The sequence below is a fragment of the Mesoplodon densirostris genome, chromosome 8, assembly GCF_025265405.1.
Source record: "Mesoplodon densirostris isolate mMesDen1 chromosome 8, mMesDen1 primary haplotype, whole genome shotgun sequence".
Lineage (NCBI taxonomy): Eukaryota > Metazoa > Chordata > Mammalia > Artiodactyla > Ziphiidae > Mesoplodon > Mesoplodon densirostris.
Window position 1 is genome coordinate 30,109,513 of NC_082668.1, and position 6,489 is coordinate 30,116,001.

Genomic DNA, 6,489 nt, shown 5'->3' on the forward strand with positions numbered 1-6,489 from the left:
AGGAGGGAGAGGTACACTAGAAGGTTTTTACAAGAGAAAAGAGAGAGACCAACTCTTTCTTCTGGTGATATTAGTGCAGCTTGGATTTCCGAGTCAGTGCAGAGGCCCAGCAGGCATCCAAGAAGTGGGGAAAGCCTAGGGTGCATTTAGAAAGAGTCACTCATCTGTACTCTGCCCCCCTCCCTTTTCCACCTCAACCTTCCAGGCCAAGTGTCTTTCTTTTTTTTTTTGCAGCACGCGGGCCTCTCACTGTTGTGGCCTCTCCCGTTGCGGAGCACAGGCTCCAGACGCGCAGCCTCAGCGGCCATGGCTCACGGGCCCAGCCGCTCCATGGCATGTGGGATCTTCCCGGACTGGGGCACGAACCCGTGTCCCCTGCATCGGCAGGCGGACTTCCAACCACTGAGCCACCAGGGAAGCCCCCAAGTGTCTTTCTTAAGGGGCAAACGTCTCTTCAGTAATGCCCCTGGGAGACATCTTACTGATCCCAGAATGGCAGGATGCTAAGAAACCAAGAGCTAAAAGAGAGAGTATTGGGAGTGTTAGGTCATTGACAATCACATCCGACATACCCTAAGCATATGTTAGCTGCTCAATATACTCACAAGCGCTTTAACTTTTATCATTACTCTGTGGTAACCAGAGCTCCTTTATTGTGTTTTGGAATTTCCCAGGAGAGCTGGGGCTGGGATAGTAAGAATAATTGTCTTAACTCCTAACATTCACTGAGCACTTACTCTGTGGCTGGAGGAAGTTGTCTAGGGTGGGCAAATGACTTTGTCCTGGAAAACCAACATTGTCCAAAGTGCTTTACCAGTCGCTAATTTATTTAATGTTCCTAACAACTGTACAGGGTAGGTCCCCCTCTTATCCCCATTTTATCAATAAGGCAGTTGAAACAGAAACACATTCAGTAACTTGCCCCAGATATACAGCCACGAAGTGATTGAGCTGAGCTTTGAACCTGGACAACAAGGCTTCAGAATTTTGGCCATTAACACCATCCCATAGTGTCTGTCTCATACATGAAACCTGGGAATGGTTCCAGAAAATTGTCACCTGAAGAATTTGTGTAAGGGCCCAGAGACACTGTTGCCACCATGAAATAGACACTGGGAGTAGAATGACTTTGGCTTTGCTTTCAGAGACCCTGAACCTAATTTTGGATGAATGCCTAGCACACAGTTCAAGAAATAAATTGTTGACTTGCTTCTTGAGACTATGATACTCTGAATCTGCTAGGATGCAATCTGAGACTTGGCTGAGGCCCTGCTCTCTTCCTGGTGGAGTGATAGCTGTTGCTTTTTGACTGACCAGTGTCCATTCACTCTGCTTCCAGTACAAGCAGCCTGGTTTTATTTCCTGTCTCAATCTATGTGGTTTGGGGGACCTGGTCTATGAGAGGGCATGTGCCCCAGGCTTTCAGTGTATTACAACTTCTTGACTCAAGGAGGCCCATTCAGTCCCTATTTGGGAATTTTATTGGAACTATTGGAAAAGAGAAGCACTTTTCCTTCAGGGTTGCAGAGAGGCTAGGATGCAGGCATGGAGCTGCTGGGGTCACTTGCCCCTATGTGGAAAGAACCTGCTTCAGTCAAAGCAATAGATAAAAAGCTGATGCAAAATTAAAATATGGAAAAGTACTAACTCTGGTAACATCTTGGAATTTCCAGAACATTTTCTTCCTGAACTCCCTCTATACATTTCTATTAGGCAAACCAATAAATTCCTTTTTTTTTTTTTTTTTTTTTTTTGGTTTAAAGCCAGAGTGTTTTGGGTTCCAGTCCCTTGTATCCGAAAAAAATCTGCCTAAGACACCTGTGGTTCCTTGGAAGAAGGCACACCCCTCAGCCCTAGGGCTTAAGAACTTCATTCCTTCAAGAGCAGGACCCTGGGGATTCCCTCCTGTGACCGGGGTAGCAGCCAACATCAGAGGCTTGGCTTTTTATTTTAAGAGGCAAAGATCCAGAGACAACCAGGTGTTGCTTGACTCTTCTCCCAGACTCAGAGAGGGTTTGTGCAGGCTCGTCCCTGCTCCCACTGCCCTCCTCCAAAACCCTGACTCCTAACCATACTCCCTGACCCCATCCCACCCTGCCTTATAAAAGACTGAGGGTATTGTTCATTACAAACGCATAACTGAATGGGAAATTCACGGCTATTCTCAAGATCTCAACTTAAAGAATGTGTCTTGCATAGAGCACAGATAATTTAAGCAATCAGACCCTTTTCACGTTCTGCTCCAGCTTTAAGACAAGCAGATGAAACCTTCCCAGGTCCCCTCAGATACCGATGCGGAGCCTGAGGTCATGGCTCTTCTACGTGAACGTGATGTATGCGAGGTGTTTGCTTACTTTTCTGTATTTGGGACTAGACTCTGAGATCCTTGAGGGAAGAGACTTCCATCTTTTTACCCTTTACCACTTTTTACTTAAGAAAATAAGTCAAGGTACCCCCATGATTACCCAGTGGCATCTTTATCCCAGTGATGAGACAGGTGCTCTAGTTTAGGGGCCCCCAAAGTGTGTTTCCTGGAACAGCAGCATCAACATCACCTGGGAACTTGTTAGAAATGCAAATTTTCAGGCCCCACTTGCTGAATCAGAAACTGAGCTGAAGCCCAGCAAGCCATGTTTAACAAGACCTCCAGATGATTCTCACACGTCAACATCGGAGAACCGCTGCCTTAGCCTCTTGCTACTCAATGTGTCATAGTCCAAGTGCCAATAGTATCAGCCTCACCTGGGAGCTTGTTAAACATGCAAAATTTCATGCTCCACCACAGACCTGTTGCTATGCCTGAGAATCTGTGTTTGAATCCGCTTCCCAGGCGATTTATATACTTGAAAGCAGTGCTTCCTAAATTTTCAAGAGCATCAGATTACCTAGGGATCTTGTTAAATGCAAGCTCTGATGCCTGAGAATTGGAATTTTTACCAAGCTGCTACTGATCCATGGACCACACTTTGAGTAGAAAGGGCCTAGAGAGAAAACAGAAAGTGCTTCAGGGCTGCAGGGAAACTGGCGGCTGGTAGGGCAGAGAAACACCTCCAGATCCACTCACTACCCGTCCTTCTCCCCAGATCAGGCAGAGCAATTCTGTTTTTATCTGATTTTTATATCATGCTTTAAGGAAATTTTTTATTTGAAATAAGAATTCTGCTGCAAAACAAATCTTCTAAGCAACTGCATTACAGAAAATAGTCAACCTTTAAAGTGATATACTTGCAAACCTAATTCTAAATTAAATGTCATAGGGTAAATTAGTGTATGTGCAGGAAGGAGCTGGTGGATATTATGTTTTTAAACTTTTTTAAAGCTTTACCAGTTTCCATATCGAATTAAATTTTCAAACATGAAACTGAAATGATGGTTGCTTTTTCCTGGAGACCTGGTTTGAAGTTGGAGAACAAACCTTAAGTTTCAACTGACACTTCAGTGCAAAAAATTTTCATTTCCTACTTCTTGTCTGAAATGAAATGGCTTGTCCTTTTTCCATACTGCTTCCCTTTGGGCTCCATTGATCTGTAAGTCCATATTCGGCATTGGTCTATTATACCTTTCTTGGTAGGGATGAGATAAAGATGACTTAAGACAAATTCTCATGATCTCCTAATACCACAATTTTTCTGTTCAGCCACTCACAATAATTCCCACCCTCCTTTTTCCACATCTCCATAATCAAAGAGACCCTACACTGAATCTTTCTGAACAACACCTCTGATGTCTGTCCCTTTGTTTCCATTTTTATGGCCACCAACTCAACTGAAGTCTTATTCAATTATATATGCACAATATAATATTTTCTGAACTGTTTGACTCAGAAGCCTCCCCTTTAAATGTCCCATTCTAATCCATCATTCCAGACTAATATTTACACAACAGGTGTTTATTTACCCTCCCTTTGCAAAAACATGGGTACTCCCTGCAGTCATTAGGAATAATGTCTAAACTCTTGTCCAGTGCTCAGGACCTTCAACCAACTGATTCCAACTTGACTTTCCACCTCACCTTCTCAGGATCCTCCACCTAGTCAACTGGATTTTTTGGGGGGAGCCGGGGGGATTCAACCCCATGAATGCATATTCCTCTTTGCCTCCTCTATGTTTCTGTGGTTGCTTTTGCACCATTCATGTAAAGAGAGAGACTTTCACTTTTCTATTTGCACCATTTTTAGAGCTGACTTGCACAAATGTATTTTTTTAGAAGAAAAAACATAATAAGAGCTCCAGGGGAAAGGAACATGGAGGTAAGAAAGGAGTTAATACACTCACCATTTAAGCTTTTTAGAGCTTTATTTTTTATTAGTATTATTTTAGATGAATGACTCCTTAGAAAGAAATAAAATCCCTTTTTCAGGGTAGCTAAGAAAAGATGGTGCAGTCTTGATTACATCAGAGTGGGAAACTGTTATAAGTGGCTATTATTTTCTCATAAAGTCTTATCATAATACCAGATACTTCAAAATTTACAAGTCCGTAAAGGCTAATCTTTTTTTACTGGGCCTTCAATAGAGACCAGACTGGAAATGCATATGTTTTCCTGAAGTGAAAGTCTTTTCAAGAACAAGATTCCTCCTGTTCCATAAAGGCAACATCTTCAAAATAGAAATATTTCTGTCCATATGATGTTGTAATCCCCAGGCATTTTCTGAATATTAATAGCAATACTTAAAATTTTTAACTATGATTTTTAAAATTATAGTTGATTTACAATATCATGTTAGTTTCAGATGTACAGCACAGTGATTCAGTTATACATATATATTATATATGTATATTATATATATATACTTTTATTAAATGTCATTTTAGGAAATTAAGAATGTATTATGTTTTGGTAATAACCCCCAAGGGGGTTGTCTTATGTTGGGTTCTCTAGAGGTAGACCCAGAAACGAGGATTTCATGCACAAGTGGCTTATTCAGGAGGTGCTACCAAGAGAAAGTGACACAGGACAAGGAAAGGCAGAAGCCAAGCATGGCTGTAACCTCAGAGAAAGTTCTTTGCAGGGTAACATCAATCTTATCCCACATGATCTCTGGAACATGAGTGACACTTTGGAGTTTTCCCCAACCCGCTGCAAGGGACTAGGTTTCATGCTCTTGGATCCATCAGTTTCCATCCAGGCAGGGGCTGGGAGTTTCTGGTGGTGGGTAGAACACCCAAACGTGTCTGTGGCTGCAGGTAAATCACGTGCAATAGCCCAAGGGCAGTCATCGGAAAAAGAGTCACACTGGTGTGAGCTGTTGGAAGCCAATAACACATTAAGGACAGAAAGAGATGCAGGAGAAGGGGCCGGAAGGAGTCTGGATGAAGCACCAGCAGTGGCCACTAGATAATACTTCCAATGTCTTGGAAACAGAAAATTCCTATCCCAAGAAATTATTTGATCAATCAATAATGATTAAGAACAGTGTAACCATAGATGTGCTCTTACCTTCCCTTCATCTCGGCTTCTTCATCAAATAAATAAGAGTACCTAACTCAGGATTCTTATGAGTATTACATAAAGTAATACACATAAAGGATTCTAATCACTGCATATAGTATCAAGTTAATAATTATTAATTTAATTTTTTAAAACCCCTTTGTATTTAATATTGTAATTTTATATTCTTGGGCAGTGACCCTCTCTTAGTGCCGTAATAACTTTATACCAGATTCAAATTCTATGCAGAAGATAAGAATAATACCAGGTGATATGAAGAATATATTTTCAGTAACATACCTGGAGATTACTAAAGTGCATAAGAAAAGGAAGGGAAACAGAGCTTGATCATACATAATGGAAACAAAAATATAACTCATTTTGACACTGATGTAGAAAAAGGTTAGAGCTAGAAACTTGGATACCATCTGAATTCATCATTTTGCCTCATTTTAAACTCTAAATTCACCTATAGGTCAAGGAGGTCTCCATCCTTTGTAGGAATAGTTATGGGAAAAAAGCATCAACCAAATTTGGTGGAAAGAAAGAAATAGTAACCGAAAATGCAATATATTCTAACTTGGGAGCAAGGGAGCCAATGTAAATATGCTGATGTTCATGCTGCTTCCTGTCTGCGGGTGATAACTTCCTGTCTCTGACTCAGGGGTTTCATGTCTTCTAACACCCATGAAACAGCAACAAGCTAACTTCCTAGCTTTAAAGTAGGGTAAAATCAAATCCCAGACCCAACAAATCCTCAGTATAGGATACTTTAAAGATTGCATTAGTTGCATCAGTTGTGCAGTTTTCCCAAACTATTACCATTTAAGACCAGAAAGTTGAAAACATCCTTGAGAAAGATCAGTGTGGTCATTCATCACTATTCTAGCCTTGCTTTTAGTATCCTTTCACAAAGAGTAAAACACTATCTGAAGAAGTAAAAAACATGTCATGGCCCTCAGTCTCCCACACCCTCAGAGCCATGTGAAGCCCCACCCTGAGAAGGCTACAATTGTGTCTTTAACTTTTGGAAGGATCCCTGTGGGAGGTTTCAGGCAA